This window comes from Pinus tabuliformis, chromosome 2_1, assembly GCF_031772625.1.
Source record: "Pinus tabuliformis cultivar Carrire ecotype Pingquan chromosome 2_1, CPIR1, whole genome shotgun sequence".
In the NCBI taxonomy this organism is placed as follows: Eukaryota; Viridiplantae; Streptophyta; class Pinopsida; order Pinales; family Pinaceae; genus Pinus; species Pinus tabuliformis.
The window spans coordinates 216733628-216756999 of NC_142299.1; positions in this window are offsets into that span (position 1 = coordinate 216733628).

A 23372-nucleotide genomic window follows, 5' to 3' on the forward strand; every position below is an offset into this window, starting at 1 on the left:
CCAACTATTAGGCAATTTTCAAGCCCTACAAGCTCATATTTGCTTGTGTTTTTCCTCAAGGAATTAGGCCCCTATTAATTAGGAAATTACTCAATCTGGATTTCGAAATTCCATTAGGTACTTCTCTTACTGCATGCATGACCAATACAATTTGGAATATTCTACAACTGATAGTACACTACCATTGAACTCCAATATCAACTGGGTAACTCAAATTTTGTGCATGCATGAGTTAATTTAGGTTGATTGATCAATTAACTAGTTAAACATTGAAGATGCACCCCATTACTAGACCTCCCACTAATTCCTCCAACTATTGGAACTAGTTTAACTGACCTTAACTCAATTTAAATAATTAAATTGTTACAACTGAAATTAACTCAACCTAGGCTCCTAAAATTTAGGAATCATTGTACACAACTCAATTCCATCCTCCAAATCGAATTAGCTAATCCAACTGAGTAATATAACTCATTTAACTCATTCAAGTTGTCTACAACTGTGAAATTTTGTTTTTCTCCTAATTTAATCAGAGGAAAAATTAAATTAGGAATTTCTTGTTGCATTTTCAAAATCACTTGGGTAGGATACCACTTACCATAAATGGTGATGAGCCCCAATTTTTGGTACAATTTGGGCTCATATTGGCCTACTTACCTTGTTCAACCATTCATCTTTTACCACTTATGCATTCATTTCTTAGTATATTCGTGTTGTTTGTAGGAAGAAGGGCAGGCATTATATCTATGTGACTAATACATGATGATTTCAGGTTCTTGGCATTAAAGAGAGCAAAAGACCACGCAAAAGGAGACAAGGAGACAACAAAGGTGGCATTGCATGTTTATAGGGAGGTTGTCTACAGCTTTAAATGACTTCCCTCGTGCTTTTCACCTTAACTCCGAGCTCTAACAGCTCTCCCCACCGAGCTCAAAGGCAGCCAACACGTTCTACAGGATCAGCATTTTTACAGCAGTTTGACTTTCAGTTGGATAGCCAAGCTCCACGAATGAAGGCAGCCAACTTGATCCTCATTTTGTATAAATATGGAGGCCGTAGCCTTTGTTAGAAGCTTTTTGACTTTTGGAATTACTATTGTAATCTCTGAGCACGAGTTACAGCTCGGTTTTTGTTGTTTTGTAAGCCAGTTTTGGCATGACATTAGACTTTTGATTATGAATAAAGGCAAGCATATTTGGATCTAATTCTGAGTTTTTAAGGGAGCTATAGCTCTCAGGTTAGGGCCCAACCTGAGAGCAATAGACCTCCTCTGTTTTGTTATTTGCCTTTCGTTCCAGCACTTTGTTTCTTTACTTTGACATGCAATTCGAATTCACAGTCTGCTGATTTAGTTTTCGTGTGATTGAGTAGGATTAGCTTATGGTTACTTTGCTTTCAGTTGTTTAGATTCGGATAGGAGGTTTGTAATACACAGGAGCTCCAAGAAAAGGTTGTTAGAGATCACTGCCATCTCTGTTTAGGGATTGGGGTGCAGTCCATATCAACCACCAAAAAGAAACGCAGTCTTTTACTTCCATGCAAGCTGCAACATAGTCATTGAAGATCCATCCATGCACTTTTGATATTGAACCATACTTCTACATTTTTCATTCCATGCACGGTTTCTTTTCTCGGTTTTACATTGCTGTTCATAGGTTTAATGGCACAGGTATCATAGGTTAATGAATTCTCGTTTTTGGTGCAAGACATAAGTCATTTGTTTCATTTACACTGCTCCATATCATTCCACTTCCTTCTTCTTCTTCTTGACCTCTCCTCAAGCCACCTACTCGGCCTCTGTCCAGCTCGTTTACCCTCCAACTCATCCATTGCCACGTAGCTTCATCTTTTTGACCTTTCGTTGCTGCCATCCTTCTATCCACCAACTAACTTCGTGCACTCATTCTCTGTCCTATTTCTCTGCTCCCGAGTCATCACAAGTTCCATCTCCACCTCACCTATCCACCCAAACCATTCCATCCCTTCACCATCACCCAAAACTTCCACTTACAACACATCCTGTAGAAGTTAGCAGACTTCCTTAGAATCCCTGAGTTTCCTGTAGGATCCCCTGCAGACATCCTGTAGGAGCCTGCAAACTTGGTTGCCGAGCCTCCAAACGTTGTAGACTTCTGTAGACTAATGCTAAGGATCCCCTGGGACCTCTCCTAGCCCCCTGACCTTTCCCAAGCTTTCCTTCCTTTCGCACCACCTCTGCACAACCAAACCCTAATAAGAAACAAAATCATCATCACTCCAACCATGTAAGCAAAAATACAAAAACATGTTCTTTTCAATAAAAATAGTTTTAGTTCATGCATTTTACATCATTAGAAGTAATGGCATCATTTCCAGACACTTGCACTCCACCCATTGCATCCTAGAGGTTAAGCTAGTCAGATTAGGGTTTACTAGGGTTTCCATGTTTTGGTTGGCTTTCAGTTCATTTTTGCAAAATAGATTAATTTCCTTTAAGATAGCCTTCGTCCATCATTTAGCAAGCTTCTTCTGAGAGCATATAGAAGTTGGCTTGAGCCCTAGCGGACTTGTGCCAGCTGACCAAGTGACATCTGCGACAAGAGCTAGTACTTGTGCATACAGCACCGTCGCTTCCAAGTTTGTACGAACTACCGGGTTGATAAAATTAGAGATAGGGAGCCCCAGGAGTTGTAGCATTATTGCTACAATACTGGAGCCCACCATCTTTTTGGCGCCATTGCCGGGGAAGCGTCAGAGTATTGGTGATTGTCGCTTTTCTTCTATTTTCCACTACAATCTTCTGCTAAGTAGTTTATTTCATTTCCATTCTGCAAAAGTAGCATAGACATTTCCTGCTTTCATAGATTAGCATTTCCTGCTTTCATAGATTAGCATTTCCTGCTTTCATAGATTAGCATTTCCTACTTTCATAGATTAGCATTTCCTTCTTTCATAGATTAGCATTTCCTTTCTGCAATTTCATTTCTGCAAGCGTAGATTAGCATTTCCTTTCTGTAAGCGTAGACTAGCATTTCCATTCTTGCAATTTCGTTTGAGCAGAGTAGATTAGTTCTTTCCTACTTTCAGTTTAATTCTGCATCTTTTTAGTTAGCTGTAGATCAATCTGTTTCAGTTTTGCAGGTACAAAAGAAAAAGCAAAAACAATCAAAAAGAAAGTCTTTTCCCTTTCATGCCTCGTAGGAACCGAGATAGATCAGGCAAATTCCTACCAAACACCCCCACCACATCACTGAGTCACCCTTCTCTCTTCTTTGGTGACAGTGACCCAGAAGAACCTATAGGTGAACATCCAGAGATATACAAAGATCCTATAGTAGAAGAAGAGTTAGAGACCACTCCATCTGAAGCTATGGCTGACGATAGAAGAGAAGATGAGAGAATAGAAGGTGTCTTCCCCATCCGAGAGACCAATGGAGAAATGAAAATGAAGAACATTAGCCTCTCCGCCTTACCTCACTTCCATGGACTGACTACTGAAGATCCTGATACCTTCCTGTTTGAGTTTGCTGTCCTCTGTAGAACCTATGACTATACTGAAGATGAGCAAAAGCTGAAACTCTTCCCTTCAACTCTTAAGGATGCAGCATTACGTTGGTTCATGGGCTTACCTGGGAATAGTATCACCACTTGGGCTCAGATGCAGCAAGCTTTCAATACCAAGTACAGGGATTATTGTAGGTCTAAGGAAACCAAGGGAGAAATCTTTAGGATGACCATGGGAAATGATGAGTCTTTAGAGGATTATGAGGAGAGGTTCCAACTAAGCTATAAGTGGGCCAGGTGCACACTTGACCCTGAATCCCTCAAGTTGGTCCTGCTCCGAGGAGTCCCTGAAGACCTCTTAGATACCCTTCACATGTTAGCTGGGCAGGACATTTACCAACTGCCTTATGAGGACATCAAGACTGTGTTTAGAAACCACTCCAGGGCAGCTAGGAAACGAGGTAGAGGAAACCTCCCCTCAACTAGTGTTCCTTTCTCCAAACATGAGCTTGCAAATCAATTAGAAGATATTAAGAGTGAGGTGAGACAGGCCATTGCCATGCAGCTGGACACATTCAGAATCCAGCAGAAGAAAGAAGAAGCTGAGAGAGCCTTGGCTGTCTTTTGCCCTAGGTGCACAAGGAGACACCCTAAGAATGAATTCCCATTGCATTCGGTTGAAGTATGTTTCGTTTGTGAGGAGGACCATCCCACAAATCAGTGTCCAACCTTACCTGGGTTTAAAAACATGTACCAAGGGACAGAAGCTCCCACTGAACCTCTCTATTACCTCAACCAAAGGAGGCCACAAGGATCTAGACCTTATCAACAAGGGATGCATGGGGCATCTCAAGCTTATTACAACCCCAACCAATCGACTCCTATGCCTTCCTGGGGTCCCCCTGCTCATCCTTCATGGTCCATGCCTCCTCCATGGTCTTATCCACCTCAGTACCCCACTCAACCTACTTCTCATTCATATCATTCACATGCCCAGCCACAGCCTCAATGGAATGCACCTCAGTCGGGGTGGAGGCCCCAATACAACACTCCTCCTGCCATCTTGCCTCCACCACCAGTTCAACCTCAGCCATTATCTCCTGCTCCTCCAAGGCAACCTCAAATGCCTGCTCAACCGAACCCGAACCCCAACAATCGACAGGCCCAGCAGGTATACACTGGGGAAACCTCATGCCCTACCTATGCTGTGGAGATCCAGGAGATCAATCTTCAATCTGGAAAGACTCTACCAAAGGCTATTCCACCCTTTCCTGAGAGACTAACAGCCACCACACAACCCAACCCAGAGGAGGATGAGCTTCTGGGTGAGCTCAAGCAGTTGTGTGTAAAAATACCACTTCTCCAAGCCATCAAGGATGTGCCAATATACAACAAACTAGTTAAGGAAAAGTGCTTCAAACACCCAGGAAGGCGAAAGAAAGATGCTTCAACCATTAATGTCATAGGACAACTGTCTGACCTGATGCTAAGACAAGTCATCTACCCAAAGTACCTAGATCCTGGAATTCCTGTAGTAGATGTCCACATCAATGGCACCATCATACCTCACACCTTGATTGATCTGGGGGCTGCCATTAATGTGATGACCAGGGATACCATGCTCAAACTCAATCTTCAGGGTTCCTTGAGGAAGACCTCGACAGTACTGCAATTAGCATATCGCTCCACCGTGACTCTCGAAGGGATTGTGGAGGATGTCTTGGTCTCTATTGACTCTTGGGAATACCCTGCAGACTTCCTGGTTCTGCAACCAAAGGCAAAGCTTACTGGATATCCTCTCATTTTGGGAAGGCCTTGGTTAGCTACTGCAGATGCTTACATAAGTTGTCGTGCAGGAAACATGACCATCAAAAATGGTCCCATGTCCAAGCAGCTAGTCCTATACCCTCCTGCCCAACCCTCCTTAGAGCATGACTTACCACTATGGTTGGAAGAAGGAGAGGAAGACGAGGTGTACTCAACACCTCTGTGCACCTTAGATACCACTAGAAGAGACCCCCCAACCGAGGATGACTTGATCGAGACCTTGATCCAGAATCCACCTTCCAGTGCACTACCCTTAGAAAAATTGGTGGAGGATGCCCAAGCTAGCACCTTAGTGGATCTTTGTACAACCAACCCTGTTACTCCCAGAGTCAAGAATGTGGAGTTCCGCCCTGAGAAAGCATTGAAGATCAGCTCCTCCCTATCTCCTTCCCAGGAAAAGGAGCTGTGTAGTCTGTTGGCCAACCACCTAGATGCTTTTGCTTGGAGCTATAAGGAAATGAAAGGAGTCCATCCTTCGGTCTGTACCCATCATATATACATCAAAGAGGATTGTAAACCGGTTAGGCAACCCCAGAGGAGAATGAATCCAGCTCTTAAGGACATTGTCAAAGAAGAATTGCAAAAACTGTTGGATGCAGGATTCATCTACCCCATCTCAGATAGTGAATGGGTGTCCCCTCTGGTGTTGGTTCCCAAGAAAAATGGGAAATGGAGAATCTGTGTGGACTACCGAGAACTGAACAAAGCTACCAAGAAGGACCATTTCCCTCTACCTTTCATAGATCAAGTGTTGGATGGACTGGCAGGAAAGAAGTTCTTCTCTTTCCTGGATGAGTTTAGCAGGTACAACCAAATCCAAATCAGCCCGGAAGACCAAGATAAGACCACCTTCACTTGTCCTTGGGGTACCTTTGCCTACCGAGTTCTTCCCTTTGGGCTATGCAATGCTCCTGCTACCTTCCAGAGAGCTGTCTTGAGCATCTTCTCGGATCTGGTCCATGATGCAGTGGAAATCTATATGGATGACTTTACTCCTTATGGGGCCAACTTCCAGGAAGCATTGTCCAATCTGGGAAAAGTCCTAACCAAATGCATTGAGATGAACTTGTCCCTTAGTCCTGAAAAATGTGAATTCCTAATGACTGAAGGGACCGTGCTAGGCCATACCATTTCTTGCCAAGGGTTGCAGGTGGATCCTAACAAAATTGCTCTCATCAAGAGGGTTCCACCTCCTCAAAAGGTAAGGGATGTCCGGAGTTTCTTGGGATTAGCAAGATATTACCGGAGATTCATTAAAGATTTCAGCAAGCTAGCCTCGCCATTGTTTGGCCTGTTGGCAAAAGATGTGGAGTTTAAATGGACTGACGATTGTCAGAGGGCTTTAAATGAATTGAAGGACAAGTTGGTGTCAGCCCCAATCCTGAGAGGTCCAAACTGGGCCCTACCTTTCCACATCCACACTGATGCCTCGAACAAAGCCATAGGTGCAGCTTTAGGACAGGTTGAGCAAAAACTTCCATATGCCATTTACTTTGTTAGCAAAAACTTGTCCAAAGCTGAGCTAAATTACACTATAACCGAGAAAGAATTCTTGGCTGTGGTCCATGCACTGAACAAGTTCCGACATTATATTACTGGTTACCAGACCTTTGTACATACAGACCATGCTGCAATTAGATATTTAATGAACAAACCAGATGTGAATGCTCGTATTATTAGATGGTTACTTTTATTGCAGCAGTTTGATTTGACCATTGTTGACAAACCAGGTAGAGAAAATGTTGTTGCTGACTTTTTATCTAGATTGGATTTGTCTGCAGATGAGGATGGAACAGTGGATGACCAGATGCCCGATGAACATCTGTTTGCTATTTCAGTACTCTCTCCATGGTTTGCTGATATAGCAAACTACCTTGTTTCAGCACAGTTCCCTCCGCACCTATCTTCCAGAGAGAAGAGCAGAATCATCAGAAAAAGTGCCTCATTTACTTGGATCGGGGGCAATCTATTCAAGCTTGGCCCCGATCAGATCTTAAGGCGTTGTGTAAGGGAGGAGGAATTCTTTGATATCCTCCACACTTGTCATGATGGGCCTTGTGGAGGACATTTTGCAGCAAAGATAACTGCCTTCAAAATCCTGCAGGCAGACTACTATTGGCCCACACTTCATCAAGATGTCAGAAGATATGTCAGCCAGTGTGACCAATGCCAAAGAATGGGGAAACCGACCCAAAGGGATGAGATGCCTCTCCAACCTCAAGTGACTCTTGAGCCATTTGAGAAGTGGGGGATGGACTTTATGGGCCCAATCAACCCTTCTTCGAGGCAAAGGTCTTACATCATTGTGTGTACTGACTATTTGACAAAGTGGGCAGAGACTAAAGCAATCAAAGCAGCAACAGAAGAAAAGGTGGCCGAGTTCCTAAGAGAAAACATCTTCTATAAGTTTGGCTATCCAAGAGAGCTGGTCACCGATCAAGGGAGCCAGTTCACATCCAACCTAGTTGAAGATCTACTAGCTCATCACAAGATCAAGCATAGGACTTCCACCCCCTATCATCCTCAAGCAAATGGGCAGGTGGAAGTCACTAATAAAGCATTAGAAGGGATCTTGACTAAGGTGGTGAGCAGCAGCAGAAAGGACTGGGCAGATCGCCTGGTTGAAGCCACATGGGCTTACAACACCACTTGGAAGACCACCACCGGCTTCACACCTTATGAGCTGGTCTATGGGAAGAAAGCTTTGTTGTCCATTGAGTTTGAATACAACACTTTGAGGATGGCAGCTCAGCTGGACCTAGATCTCAGCCATGCACAACAAGAAAGGTTATTGCAGCTGAATGGCCTGGATGAGCACCGAATGCAGGCCCTCCTTCACTCAGAAGTGGTTCAACTTCAGAGAAAGGTGTGGCACGACCAACATCTCCATGACAAGCAATTTCAGCCGGGAGATTGGGCTTTGTTGTATGACTCCAGATACAAAGATTTCAAAGGGAAGCCGAGAACCGGATGGCTAGGGCCATATTCAGTGGAAAAATGTCATGACAATGGATCTGTGCTTATTAGGACCATTGATGAGGAATCCATCCCCATGCTTGTCAATGGGCATCGATTGAAGATCTACAGGAAGCCTCCCTCAAGACAAGAGTTCATCAAAACTATGGAGAAGGCAGTGTTGGTTGTAGAGCCTCTATTCTACACCTACTTGTCTACCATTTTCCTCAGTTTTTCCTTATCTTTCCTTCACTTTTGCCTCATTTTCACCATAAAACCACCCAGATCATTACATTGGGTGTCATTAAGCATGATCAAGCAATTTTTGCTAATGAATGACTATTTGTTTAGATTTTGACTTACTTGCAGGAATCCCGCAGCTATCTGATGATCCTGTAGCTATCTGGAGATCCTGCAGCCTTTTTGTTAAACGCAATGTTCCACGTGTCGGTTTGCTAGATGAGCCACATGGGCACTCAGGTATCAACGTGCTCGAGGTTCCTGTCCCATTTTTCCAGCCATCCACGTCATCTTTACCCATGGTCAAAGCTGGTCAAGTTACGGTCAACTCAAGGCTGTTTAACGGTGATTGTGAGCTGCTTGGTCACGTCATCTTAAACAGTGATTTGTCCATGTTCTACAAGTGGCAGGGGACATGATCCAACATGGGATTCATTACCCATGACGACAGAACCACTAAACTCGTCCACGCAGCCGTATGATGTGTCAAGGGACCATAAATACGCATGACTGTTTATTGTTTTTCAGTTAATTAGCTGTACGAGTAGGCTATCTTAGAAACCTCTATAAATTGCTGCGTCTGCGTACGCTCAAGGGACTTTTTATTAGTTGTAATTTTCTGCACTTGTGTTAAATTTAAGAGCATTGTGAACTCTGTTTTCTAGTGCTATTCCAGCACTCTGTTTTGTATACTCTTTGCAAATGGAGGAATAGATATAGCATTGTTTTGAAGTTTCCAGATCTCTGAGTTTTCTTGTGGCTGAATGAACAGAGGGCCCCTGCTCATCTCAGCCTCTGTAAAGTATTTTATGTGCATTATTTTGTTATTTTCTTATTCATTTCCTTAAGCATGTATAGTTCCATTTACTTGTTTCCCTTTCTTTCAAGCTGATCAGTGTTATTTCTTTGCAGGTTTCTTTTAGCCCGGGATTTATTTTTATATGTGTGTGTTTGCTTTACAAACTAATGGTATTTGAAGTTGACAAATTCAAGTGCTGCCTTTGTTTTTATAGTTGATTTTTAATCTTATTTCTCAAAGAGCTGCTAACACACATGAATGATCTTCATCATAAACTGTTATCTTTTAAGATCAGAATATCACTAATTTGCAGTTAGTTTGAGTGCTTTCTAGACTGTTCTTTCACTACTTTCTATCCGTGCTTTACACAGTACATGTGCTTTGAAGCATCGAGTTAGAAAGAGCAAACTATTACCACTAGTCTTTAAAGTAAAGTTTTGATTTTAAAGTGCTTCTTAGACTATTCTCTCACTACTTTCTAATCATACTTTGCATAGTACATATGGCTGAAGTAGAGAATTAGAAAGAGCAAATCATTATCATTAGTCTTTCAAGTATATTTTTCTCACTTTTCTAATTCAACTTAAGCTACTTTCTATCCGTGCTTTACACAGTACATGTGCTTTGAAGCATCGAGTTAGAGAGATATAATCTTTATTTTTGGGTTCTAAAAGTGACTTTCTTTTCTTTTATTAGCAGCAGCTTGAACGGTGTCTAGTGCCATTGGAAGTGGTCATTTGCTTTCAAATTTATTTCAAGTCATTTCAGTTCACTTATTCCTTTCAAGCATTTCCTTTCAAGCAAGTAGTTAGAGATCACTCAACACACACTTTCACTCATTTAGGATTCACTCTACACACACACCATCACTCACTTGTTTATAAATTCTCACTCCATCTTAGGAACATAATTAACCACAACAACACCCCCAACGATAAGAAAAACTCTAAGAGGTTACTTAAGTACATATAGTACACCTTCACTTCATCAGCTTACGAGCCCCGGGTTGACAATAAATACTAGCAATTTAGGTAATACTAAATTGACTAAACATTTTGGCGCCGTTGCCGGGGAAGTGAAATTAAGTAGCCATATTCTTAGAAGAGAAAAAAAAATATAAAGTTTCAAGGAAAGAAGTTAATAGCCTATCTAAGTATGCTCTCCTCTTGCACTTTGAAGTGATCTGGAGGATCAGAAAGGAGAAAGTTATTGATTTAATAGTTTCTTGAGTATGCTCTCTTCTTGCACCTAGAGTGAACTGGAAGATCAGAAAAAGAGCTATTTAACTTGACTTGAAGATAAAATAAAAAATGACATGCATAGAGCTAGAGATTCTAGGGGAAGGTTTTTAGCTAGAGCTCGAAGTTCAATTTTTACAAGTCCATCTTCTTCAAGAGATAGACAAGAGACACCTCCCTTATCTCCAACCGAAACTCCTAGTCCTGAAATTCAAGAGCCAAGAGTTGAATCTCCTATACCTTCTATTGAGTTTGAACTAGGAAGAGACTCTTCTCTTTCTCCTACAAGAAAACCAATTGTAATTGAGGAAATAGACTCACCTGAGGAGGAAGGAGAAATCTCTTCTCATTCACCCTTTGTAGAAGAACCAGAAGATTTTGAAACCCCTAGGAGAATCATCATGGCAGAAGAAGAAGGAGGTGGTAGAGGTAGAGGTAGAGGAGGAGGAGGAAATAACAATAACAATGGAGGAGGTAGAGGTCCCATTGGAGGAAATAGAAACGGGGATAATTCATTTGGGTTTCCCATTGTTGATGAGGACTCCCGAGCCACCATGAAGAACATATCACCATCTGTCCTCCCAAATTTTCATGGATTAAGAACTGAGGACCCTGAAACATTCTTGTTTGAATTTGCAGTTGTGTGTCGAACCTATGACTATCTGGATGATACTCAAAAACTCAAACTGTTCCCATCAACATTAAAAGATCAAGCTTTGAAATGGTTCATGGGGTTACTTACTCAATCCATAAGGACCTGGGATGAAATGAAACAAACCTTTTTGGATAGGTATTTGGACTATTGTATGCCTACTAATCATAAGGACGAGGTTTTTAAAATGATGCAAAAAGAAGATGAGAGCTTAGAAGATTTACTTGAGAGATTTCAATATAATTTAAAAAGAGCAAAAATGAATACCTTGGATGAAGAGACCTTAAAAGCCCTCTTATTAAAAGCCATTAGGGATGAATGGATAGATATCTTAAACATGATGGGGAAAGGGGATATTTCTCAACTTTCTCTCAATGATATAGCAGAACTTTGTATCCATCTCTCAAGGGGCAAATCAAAAACTCAAAAAGGGCCTAGAGATCCTTCTCTCCTTAGGGCAAATAAATCTGCAACAGGATCAGTGAGTAGGGCTGAAATCGGTAATATGCTAGATGAATTTAAAACTGACATCTTAGGGAGTCTTAGTGAACAAATTGATACCCTTAAGATTCAAAATAAACAAAAAGCAGAAGCCGAGGCTATGACTATCTTTTGCCCGAAGTGTAGAAAGAAGCATGCTTTAAGGGAATGTCCCTTGGAGGCACAAGTCGTGGAAACCTGTGTAATTTGCTCAGAAACCCATGAGACCAAGGAATGTCCTTCAATCCCTGGCCTCAAAGTAGTCTTTCAAGAAGATCCAAGTACGCTTGAATCCCTTTGTTTTGTTGCAAGAAGACCTTGGCAGGGGCAGCAAAATCAAGGGTTTAATAACTCTATGAATTTCCAGCCCCCACCAAATTGGAATCCTTGGCAACAACCTTGGTCACAACCACAAAATCCTTTCCAAGCATGGTTGCAAAGCATGCAAATGCAAAATCCTTATGGGAGATTTGCCCAATTCTATCAATATCCTCAATCCTTTCAAAATCAGCAAGCTCCCCAACTTCCAAATCAAGGTCAACAATTGTCATTACCATTCCCTCAACAACAACAACCTCCTCCACAAAATAAAAATTCTCAACTCTTGTTACAATCTCAACAGAGGCCAAATCAACTTCCCTCTCAACCTCAACCAAACCCCAACAATAGGAATCCTCAAAGTGCTTATGTGATGGAAGGTCAACCACTTATGGAAGGTCAACCATTCCCTACCTATATGGTTGTTCCTCTTAATGAGGTCCAACTCAGATCAGGTAGAATCCTAGACCAACCTTCTACAAGTGCTCAACAACCAAGCATTTCTAAGGAAGAATCTCTCAAAGCCAATAAGGGTTCTGAAGTATCCCTTCAAAACCCAAGCATCAAAGAAAAAGAAAAAGAATCAACTCCCTTAGTAGAGCAACCCACATCTTCAGCTATTCCTCCTTTTCCTGAAAGATTGCAAATTGATAAAGGAGTGGAGAAGCAGATTTGGTTGCCTGACTATAGCTTTCTAGATGAATTGAAAAATGTCTGTATCAAGATTCCCTTGTTAACAGCCATTAAGGAGATTCCCATTCTAGCAAAGACAATAAAGGAGATGAGTTTGAAAAAAACAATAAAAAGAACCAGAGATACCAAAAGGATACATCTAGTTGGAAAAATTGCAGACATTATGATGGGTAAAATTACCATGCAAAAATATGTAGATCCCGGTAGCCCTATTGTTAAAACTCATATTAATGGGGTTGAAATCCCAAATACCTTAATTGACTTAGGAGCCGCTATCAACATTATGAGTAGACAGACCATGGATCAGTTAAAACTTCCTAACCTTCTCTTTACACCTACTTTGTTGCAACTTGCAGATAGATCAATCATTAAACCTGATGGTGTATTGGAAGACATTCCAGTCTCACTAGACTCTTGGGAATATCCAGTTGATTTTATGATTTTAACTCCCAAGAACAATCTAGGAGGACATCCTGTTATTCTAGGAAGACCTTGGCTGGCCACAGTTGATGCTTTCATAAGTTGTAGTTCGGGAGACATGTATATATCAGATGGTAATTCTACCAAGAAATTCAACTTGTATCCTCCCGCAAAGGCAATAACAGAAATAGGAGAAGATGAGTGGATTGACGATGAGGATACTCTTCAACCTATTCTAACCATCTCTGAAATTAGTGAGCACAGTCAAATTCTAAATACATTAGAAAATTTTGAGGTACCTTTAGAATATGACTCTTCACAGTTTCAGTTAGATGCAGATATTGAATATCTCTCCTCTAGACAGATGTCTCTCCTCTCAATGGAAGAGTTTGGTAGTTCTACAGTTGAAATCTTTCCAGGAAAAACATTAAACGTTAACAAAAACTTGGAAAGACTACAACAGGAAGAATTAACTAAACTGTTGCAAAAACATTCCACTGCCTTTGCATGGGAATATACTGACATGAAAGGAATAGACCCTAAGACTTGTATTCATCATATTTATATTGAAGAAAACAGCAGACCTATTAGGCAGCCACAAAGATGGATGAATCCAAATCTTAGGGAGATTGTGAAAGAAGAACTTCAGAAATTGCTCAAGGTAAACTTCATTTACCCCATTTCAGATAGCCAATGGGTTTCTCCCTTGGTTATAGTGCCCAAAAAGAATGGTAAATGGAGAGTTTGCATTGACTATCGAGAATTGAACAAGGCAACCTTAAAGGATCATTTTCCTCTACCTTTTATTGATCAGGTACTAGACACTTTAGCAGGTAAAAAGTATTTCTCATTCTTGGATGGTTTTAGTGGTTACAATCAAATTCAAGTAGCACCTGAAGATCAAGACAAAACCACCTTTACTTGTCCTTGGGGAACTTTTGCCTATCGAGTACTCCCTTTTGGTTTGTGCAATGCACCCGCTACATTTCAAAGGGCTGTACTAGGAATCTTCTCAGATCTGATTCATGATTGTGTAGAGGTATACATGGACGATTTCACAGTCTATGGTAATACATTTGAAGAAGCTTTGGCAAATTTGGAAAAAGTACTGGTAAGATGTAAGGAAACAAATCTTTCTTTAAGTCATGAAAAGTGTTTTATGATGTTTACTGAAGGGATTGTTTTAGGACATCATATTTCAGGAGATGGAATCAAAGTTGATAGATCTAAAGTAGAAGTCATCTCTAAGTTACCTATTCCAAATTGCCAAAGAGATGTTAGAAGTTTTCTTGGGTTTACTGGTTATTACAGAAGATTTATTGAAAACTTCACTAAGATAGCATCTCCTCTTTTCAAACTACTTACTAAATATTGTGAGTTTAAGTGGGATCCTGAATGTCAATCTGCCTTTGAAGCTTTAAAGACTAGAATATCTGAAGCACCCATTCTAAGGGGTCCAAATTGGAAACTCCCTTTCCACATTTCTATCGATGCTTCAGATACAGCTTTAGGAGCTGTTTTGGGACAAAAGGATTTGATCCCTTATGCCATTTATTACACGAGTAAGAATTTGACTCCTACTGACTTAAATTATATTGTTACTGAAAAGGAATTTCTAGCCGTTGTTCATGCTATAAACAAGTTTAGACATTATATAACCGGCTATGAAACCTTTGTCCACACTGATCACTCTGCCATTAGATACCTCATGAACAAACCAGTCACTAATGGTAGAGTTACAAGATGGCTTTTGCTTTTACAAGAATTCAACATAACTGTGTTAGATCGACCAGGTAAACAGAACACAGTAGCTGACTTCTTGTCTAGAATTCAAAACACTAATGAGGACTCTCCTGTAGAGGATAAATTTCCAGATGAGTATTTGTTTGCAGTAACTACCAAAACCCCTTGGTATGCTGATATTGCTAATTATTTAGTTACTGGAAAGTTACCTTTACATTTATTTCCTAATGAGAAAAGGGAAATCATTCAGGATAGTTCACATTATTCTTGGATTTCTAATGAATTGTTCAGAACAGGGCCAGATTTGATGATCAGAAGATGTGTACGGGAGGATGAGATGCCTGACATTCTTAAGGCATGTCATGACGAACCTTGTGGCGGACATTTTTCTGATAAGAGGACTGCCTATAAAATCCTTTCATCAGGATATTATTGGCCTTCTCTCTTTAAGGATGCAAAGCAATATGTTAAAAGGTGTGACAGTTGTCAAAGAATTGGGAGACCAACTCTTTCAAATGAAATGCCACTACAGCCACAGGTATGCATCGAACCTTTCGAGAAATGGGCTCTAGATTTTGTTGGACCAATTAATCCGCCATCCAAGCAAAATAGATATATACTGGTTTGTACTGATTATGTTACCAAGTGGGTAGAAGCTATAGCATTAACTTCTGCTACTGAAAATTCAGTTGTTCAATTTCTTTTTAAGGATATTTTCACTCGTTTTGGTGTCCCAAGAGAAATTGTAACAGATCAGGGAAGCCAATTTACATCAAGGATGGTGGAGAAGCTGATGGAGGAATATAAGATTAAGCATAGAACATCTACTCCATACCATCCGCAAGCAAATGGTCAAGTAGAATCTACAAATAAAGTTCTTGAAAGCATCATCACAAAGACTGTTCATCTTCATAGAAGAGATTGGGCAGAAAGGCTTCCTGAAGCCTTATGGGCCTATAGAACTACATGGAGGAACACCACAGGACATTCTCCCTATGAACTTGTTTATGGGAAGGAAGTCCTGTTCCCCATTGAGTTCCAAATCAAGACCTTCAAGACAGCAGTTCAATTGGGGATGAGCTTATCAGAAGCCCAGAAGCACAGAATGGACCAGTTAAACGAACTAGATGAAATGAGACAAGATGCAATTCTAAGAACCGATCTAGTTCAGCACCAAAGAAGCAAATGGCATGATCGACATATCAAAGAAAAGAAGTTTCAAAAGGGTGATTGGGCACTTTTGTTTGATTCAAAATTTAAGGACTTCAAAGGAAAATTTCAAACTCATTGGCTTGGGCCATATGAGATTGATGAAGTCTTTAATAATGGAGCAGTTAGAGTGAAGACTATTGATGAACTTCAAACTCCCTTTATTGTGAATGGCCACCGGTTGAAAGTTTACCATAAGCCACTCTCAAAAGAGGAGTTTGTTAAGTTATTCCAAGGCGATTCTGAAATGAGGCTGGTTGAGAAGAATTCTTCTCCTCCATCAGCCTAATCTCTGTTTCTTTCAATTTCAATAAAAAAAAAAAAAAAAAGGAAAAGAAAAAAAAAAAAAATGTGTATGAGCCTGAAAACCAATCTCTGATTGGCAGTCTCATGCAGAAAACATAAGGTGAAAATCAGGGTCACCTGACACCTCATGTTTTCCAAAAAAAAAAAAATCTCTCTCTCTTTCATTTTCATTTTATTTATTCCATCTCACCATTTCCTTCCATCTTACCATCCTCACTTCACCTCACTGCTTTCCACTCACTCATTCATTCGTTCATTCATTCCATTTCATTTCACTAATAAAGTTTTTAGGCAACTAAAGTTTTTTATGCAGCTGGAAGACTTCATTACAGTTCCTGCAGCTATTTGACAATTCTGCAGCCGTTTAGCCTTTCTGCAGCCTTCTGCACCTGCACAAGAAACACAGTCTGTCTGAAGAAAATATGTACAGTTCAAAATCATCAAAGACAAGGAGGAAAAATCATGTGCTAGCAATAAAGTTAACAAAAGGTTAGTAGCAAATTATCAGAAGCCAAATCAAATGCGGATCCGAGGTATGTTTAAAATTCTAAAACCTATAGTTATTTCATTATGCGGAATTTTCTGGGTTATGTCTTGTTGGCCACTAATCGTAATGATTACCCATTTTCTTTTCCCATGCGACCACAAATCTACGAATCCTCCACGTCTACCAGCTCATAATACCCATGATTTTTGAAATCACATATGGCTGTTTCTGTCATTAAGGTCTCGTACCCTAATGACGTAACCTACCGTATTACGTCTCTCAGTTCTCGTCCCGCAGCCATGTGTCAATCCATAGCCGAAATCGGAGAATATAGCCGTTCCATTCATCATTTCGAAACCCTCTGTGCTCATAACACTCCATTCCTCGCTATCATCTCCCTTATTCCGTTTCACTCACTACGATTACCTCCATAAACCATACTCTGTTTTTTCCCTGCTGTATAGCCAGTAAACGTGTAATACAGTTGAATTACGACTGCTAGTCACCGTTTCACTGTGTTCACACTGTTATCCACCATTTAACTCTGATTCAAGCCGTGAACTCTCGGTGTCTGAGGCTGTTGATGCACCCATATACCCTCTGTCCCACAAAGTCTGAACAGGAACCGAGGAATTACTGTGTAAAGTTACGGAGTTACTGTGTAAAGTCACCATCAAAGTCGTGTTTTAAAACAGAGCTGAGGAGTCGATGGGAAAGCTTTTAAGGGCTGAACCAGAAGGTTCGAAATTCTTGGAGGCATACCCTCAGGTTGAGGAAGCATTACAAAAAGCCAATTGGCTACAGTGCATCAAGAAGTTTAAGGGCTACCACAAAGAAGTAACAAAAGCCTTTGCAAGGTCATTCAAGGATAAAGACAGTCAAGTAGAGGTGGGTGATTTAACATTTGCAGTCAGTGAAGGAAGCATAGCAAGGGCTACACCTCTTCCACAAACCGGTGAACGTTGGTTCAAAAACCGGGCAGTCCAGGATCAACAATGAAAGCGGATTTTTAAAAACCCAGGTATGAACACAAGTGTTTTCACCAAAGGAATTCCTATCTCTCATGTCAAAGAAGAATGGAAAGATTTACTGTTGTTAGTGCAAAAAATTTTCACGTGTGAAGGGAGATTTGGAGTATTGTACGTTTATCATGGTAAAATTATGCTGCAATTTCAAGGAGAACATGATATAAATCTTCCTTACTTTCTATTCCAAAGCCTTAGGAAAATGTGTTCCATGGCTCAACGGAATCCACAAAACATAGAAGCTTACCTCTGTCACCATAGTCTTGTCAAGCTATTGGTAGAAGAACAATTAAAAGAAAAACAAGACACATGGGAGAAATTCCTTGTAAGGAATCATTTTGAAGAACCTGGAGAATCTTCTATACCTAGGAAAAGCAGAAGGAAGAGAAAAGAAAGTATCTCTGAGACTGAAATCTTAGAAGAAACTGTTCAAAGACAAACTGAAGAGGAAATAGAAGTACATCACCCTGAACCTGAGATTGAACCCACTGAAGACAGTGCTCAAGAGGTCATCTCAGAAACCCTCGCTGAACTTGCCAAGGAAGCTGCCAAAAAGAAAAGAGAAGACAAAAAGAAACAAAAACAAGACAAGGGAAAATCCATAATTCAAGAAACTGATCAGACTCCAGAGCATTCTAGTGATGAAGAAAGAGATAGCCAACCCTTAGCACAGAGGTTAGCTAAACTCCATGAGAAAATTGCCCTCTCCGAGAAAGTAAAAGTACAAAAACCAAGGAAAAAGGCACAAAAAGAAACACAGAGTGCTGCCACTGTAAGAAGGAGTAGTAGATTGCAGAATAAAGGGAAAGCCACAAGGACACTCTTCATTGATCTAAGCACACCTGAGAAGGGTGCTATAAAAGCAGACCTTGAGGATAGTCCACCACGTGAGGCAGCTACTCCTCCAAGAGAGGACAGTCCCTTTCAGCCAGAGCTTGAAACTGAAATTGAGCATGAATATAGTCCAAGGAAGTCACCAATTGTTGACCCAATTCAACAAGAGGTGTACAACTATTTTGAAACATTGGAGCAGAACACTGCTGGCCCAAGTAATGTCATACCTCATGAGTAGCAAATAGATTTACTCAAACAAGAGATCTATGAACTTGAGGTGCTGAACCGTCACATTAAACAGAGAAATGAAGAAATGAAGCAGCAAGCTGATATTGCCAAAGCAATCCAAGATAACACCTTTCTTCACATGAGCATGTGGCAGAAGAAACACAGCAGACTCAAGAAGAGATGTAGAAGGCTGAACAGGGCCTTAATCAATTTGAAATTCAGATGCATGTTCAAGAGACCAAAGGTTAATGTTTCCACACAAAGGAAGAGGAGGAGATTGGATGTCTTAGCTGAGGCATCCCAGCAGGTGGATTGAATTGTGTTTTCATTGCATGAGGACATGCAATACCCTCGAAGTGGGGGTATGTAGAGCCTCTATTCTACACCTACTTGTCTACCATTTTCCTCAGTTTTTCCTTATCTTTCCTTCACTTTTGCCTCATTTTCACCATAAAACCACCCAGATCATTACATTAGGTGTCATTAAGCATGATCAAGCAAGTTTTGCTAATGAATGACTATTTGTTTAGATTTTGACTTACTTGCAGGAATCCCGCAGCTATCTGATGATCCTGCAGCTATCTGGAGATCCTGCAACCTTTTTGTTAAACGCAATGTTCCACGTGTCGGTTTGCTAGATGAGCCACATGGGCACTCAGGTATCAACGTGCTCGAGGTTCCTGTCCCATTTTTCCAGCCATCCACGTCATCTTTACCCATGGTCAAAGCTGGTCAAGTTACGGTCAACTCAAGGCTGTTTAACGGTGATTGTGAGCTGCTTGGTCACGTCATCTTAAACGGTGATTTGTCCATGTTCTATAGGTGGCAGGGGACATGATCCAACATGGGATTCATTACCCATGACGACAGAACCACTAAACTCGTCCACGCAGCCGTATGATGTGTCAAGGGACCATAAATACGCATGACTGTTTATTGTTTTTCAGTTAATTAGCTGTACGAGTAGGCTATCTTAGAAACCTCTATAAATTGTTGCATCTGCGTACGCTCAAGGGACTTTTTATTAGTTGTATTTTTCTGCACTTGTGTTAAATTTAAGAGCATTGTGAACTCTGTTTTCTAGTGCTATTCCAACACTCTGTTTTGTATACTCTTTGCAAATGGAGGAATAGATATAGCACTGTTTTGAAGTTTCCAGATCTCTGAGTTTTCTTGTGGCTGAATGAACAGAGGGCCCTTGCTCATCTCAGCCTCTGTAAAGTATTTTATGTGCATTATTTTGTTATTTTCTTATTCATTTCCTTAAGCATGTATAGTTCCATTTACTTGTTTCCCTTTCTTTCAAGCTGATCAGTGTTATTTCTTTGCAGGTTTCTTTTAGCCCGGGATTTATTTTTATATGTGTGTGTTTGCTTTACAAACTAATGGTATTTGAAGTTGACAAATTCAAGTGTTGCCTTTGTTTTTATAGTTGATTTTTAATCTTATTTCTCAAAGAGCTGCTAACACACATGAATGATCTTCATCATAAACTGTTATCTTTTAAGATCAGAATATCACTAATTTGCAGTTAGTTTGAGTGCTTTCTAGACTGTTCTTTCACTACTTTCTATCCGTGCTTTACACAGTACATGTGCTTTGAAGCATCGAGTTAGAAAGAGCAAACTATTACCACTAGTCTTTAAAGTAAAGTTTTGATTTTAAAGTGCTTCTTAGACTATTCTCTCACTACTTTCTAATCATACTTTGCATAGTACATATGGCTGAAGTAGAGAATTAGAAAGAGCAAATCATTATCATTAGTCTTTCAAGTATATTTTTCTCACTTTTCTAATTCAACTTAAGCTACTTTCTATCCGTGCTTTACACAGTACATGTGCTTTGAAGCATCGAGTTAGAGAGAGATAATCTTTATTTTTGGGTTCTAAAAGTGACTTTCTTTTCTTTTATTAGCAGCAGCTTGAACGGTGTCTAGTGCCATTGGAAGTGGTCATTTGCTTTCAAATTTATTTCAAGTCATTTCAGTTCACTTATTCCTTTCAAGCATTTCCTTTCAAGCAAGTAGTTAGAGATCACTCAACACACACTTTCACTCATTTAGGATTCACTCTACACACACACCATCACTCACTTGTTTATAAATTCTCACTCCATCTTAGGAACATAATTAACCACAACAACACCCCCAACGATAAGAAAAACTATAAGAGGTTACTTAAGTACATATAGTACACCTTCACTTCATCAGCTTACGAGCCCCGGGTTGACAATAAATACTAGCAATTTAGGTAATACTAAATTGACTAAACATTGGTCATAGAGAAGGGTTCTGCCTCTGCTTTGGGCATACCCTGAAGAATCTAAAAAAAAAAAAAAAAAGAGAAAAATAATAATAAAGATCCTTGGGTGAAAACCTTTGTGAGGCGCCCAAGGCAGGTGGTAGGGGTGAAAACCTCACTGAGGCGCCCCTATTGTCTTTTCAAAAAAAAAAAGGAAAAGGTTGGAAAAAGATCCTTGAGTGAAAACCTCTTTGAGGCGCTCAAGGCAGATGGCAAGGGTGAAAACCTCAATGAGGCGCCCCTATTATCTTTCAAAAAAAAAAAAAGAAGAAGAAAAAAGAAAAAAAACAAAAGAAAAACAAGGTCAGTAGATTCATCATGTAAAATTGCATGCAGGTGTTCTATGGAGGAGAGGAAGCCTCTCAACTCAAAGCCAAGGGTCCTCATCATGCAGCAAGGACACCTCACCAGCACCTCCTCCAAGAATCCTCATTTTCTCCAAGGTATGTGCAATTTTATTCCATCTTGAATCTTCTACAGGAAGACGCAGATTTTCTACAGGAAAATGCAGAGTTTCTATAGGAAGATGCAGATCTTCTACAGGAAGGTGCAGACTCTCTACAGGAACGCATCCTTTCTACAAGAAACGTTGTATTTCTACAGGAAGCTTCCTGTAGAAGCTCAGAACGGGCCAAAATTCATTTCATGAGGCAATCTAACGGCTAAGGATCGGTTTGGATGCATGCATGCCACGGTTGTCAACCATGCACATTGCTGTTATCTTGCTCCACCGTCCTTGTCGACATGCAACCAAGTACCTGCACCAGCAAAGCAGATCGATGAGTCTCGAGGAAAAAAGCAACCTGTAAATGGAAAAAGCGCTAGAGATCTCACACCATATTCATCACAGTCAGCCCGAGGCCCCGAGAGCATGATCGTGAGGCCATCCATCGTCGTGCAGCATGCACCCAAGGAGGAAGAACTGTTCCAAGACATCCCGCGGGATTCCTGTAACAGTTAAACCTGCTAGAGTGGATACCATTCACTACGCAGGCCATCTGAAGGGAAACGTGGGCGCATGCAACTGAAGCATCCCATCCATCGACGACAGCTCATGAACATGGACCTTCGGGCCTGTGTAAGTCCGCCAGCAGCAGGTAAATCGACTCATCAACGTCCAAAGAGCCGAGACATCGTGTACAGCCACGCAAGTAAGAGTCTCGACCCTTCCTTCCATCAGACTGCATGAATGTTACTTTGATTGATTGCTTAGGTGTAAAGATGAATTGGTTGAGCGACTGTGTGGCCATTTGGCCGGCCACGTCGGCCAGTTAATGGTCTAGTTGGATGTGTGGGTGGCGGCCATGACAAAGAGAATGGGCATCATGCACGTGAGAGAAATCCCGTCGAGGAAACGAGTTCAACAGGAGAGGCGGCGGCAGATCCGCGGGAATTGATGCGGCAGCAAGTGAACGCACAATTGAATGATGGGGTGACGTCACCCAACGGTCCGGTGGGGACAGCTCACCCCCCGCGCCACGGATTCCGCCGAATTTGAAATCTAATCGGCTCGATCGCATTCATGCATTTATCACCCACCAGTTTGAACTCGAGCGGCTATCCTGATCCTTCTGCAGTGTGATACGCCGAGCTTTTGGCTATCAGAGCGATTGAGAAGCACGCTCAAGGCACAGACCGACTGCAGTCTCTCCCGAAATCCGCGCACTGCATTCTACAGGATCGTTGTCATTCTACAGGAACACTGCATTCTACAAGAACACTGTCATCCTACAGGAACGCAGTCTTCTACAGGGAAGCGGGTGCCTCACGTAAAAAGGTGGCCAATTAAAGAGGTAACCCTGAACTCTTCATGCAACTGGTTATTAAAGGTGGCAAGATTGTCGTCCACAGTCCGGTCATAGAAAAAACGGTGAAATTGTTGTCTGCTGTGCCTATATTGTCATTCTACAGGATGTCGAGTAATTAAATTGTGTCAAAGTTCCTCAGGGATAAGTTTGTGGGTTATGTGCATGATATCCTACGCTCTGTCTCAGTAAACCAAAACCTCTTCCACAATCACCACCTCTGGTTAACAAAACTGTGTTATCATGCCGGGTGGGTTTATTAGACGAGAACCCACTGATTCAACCAAATTAAGGGAAAACCAGGGGGTGGTAGAGCTCTTCACACGAGCA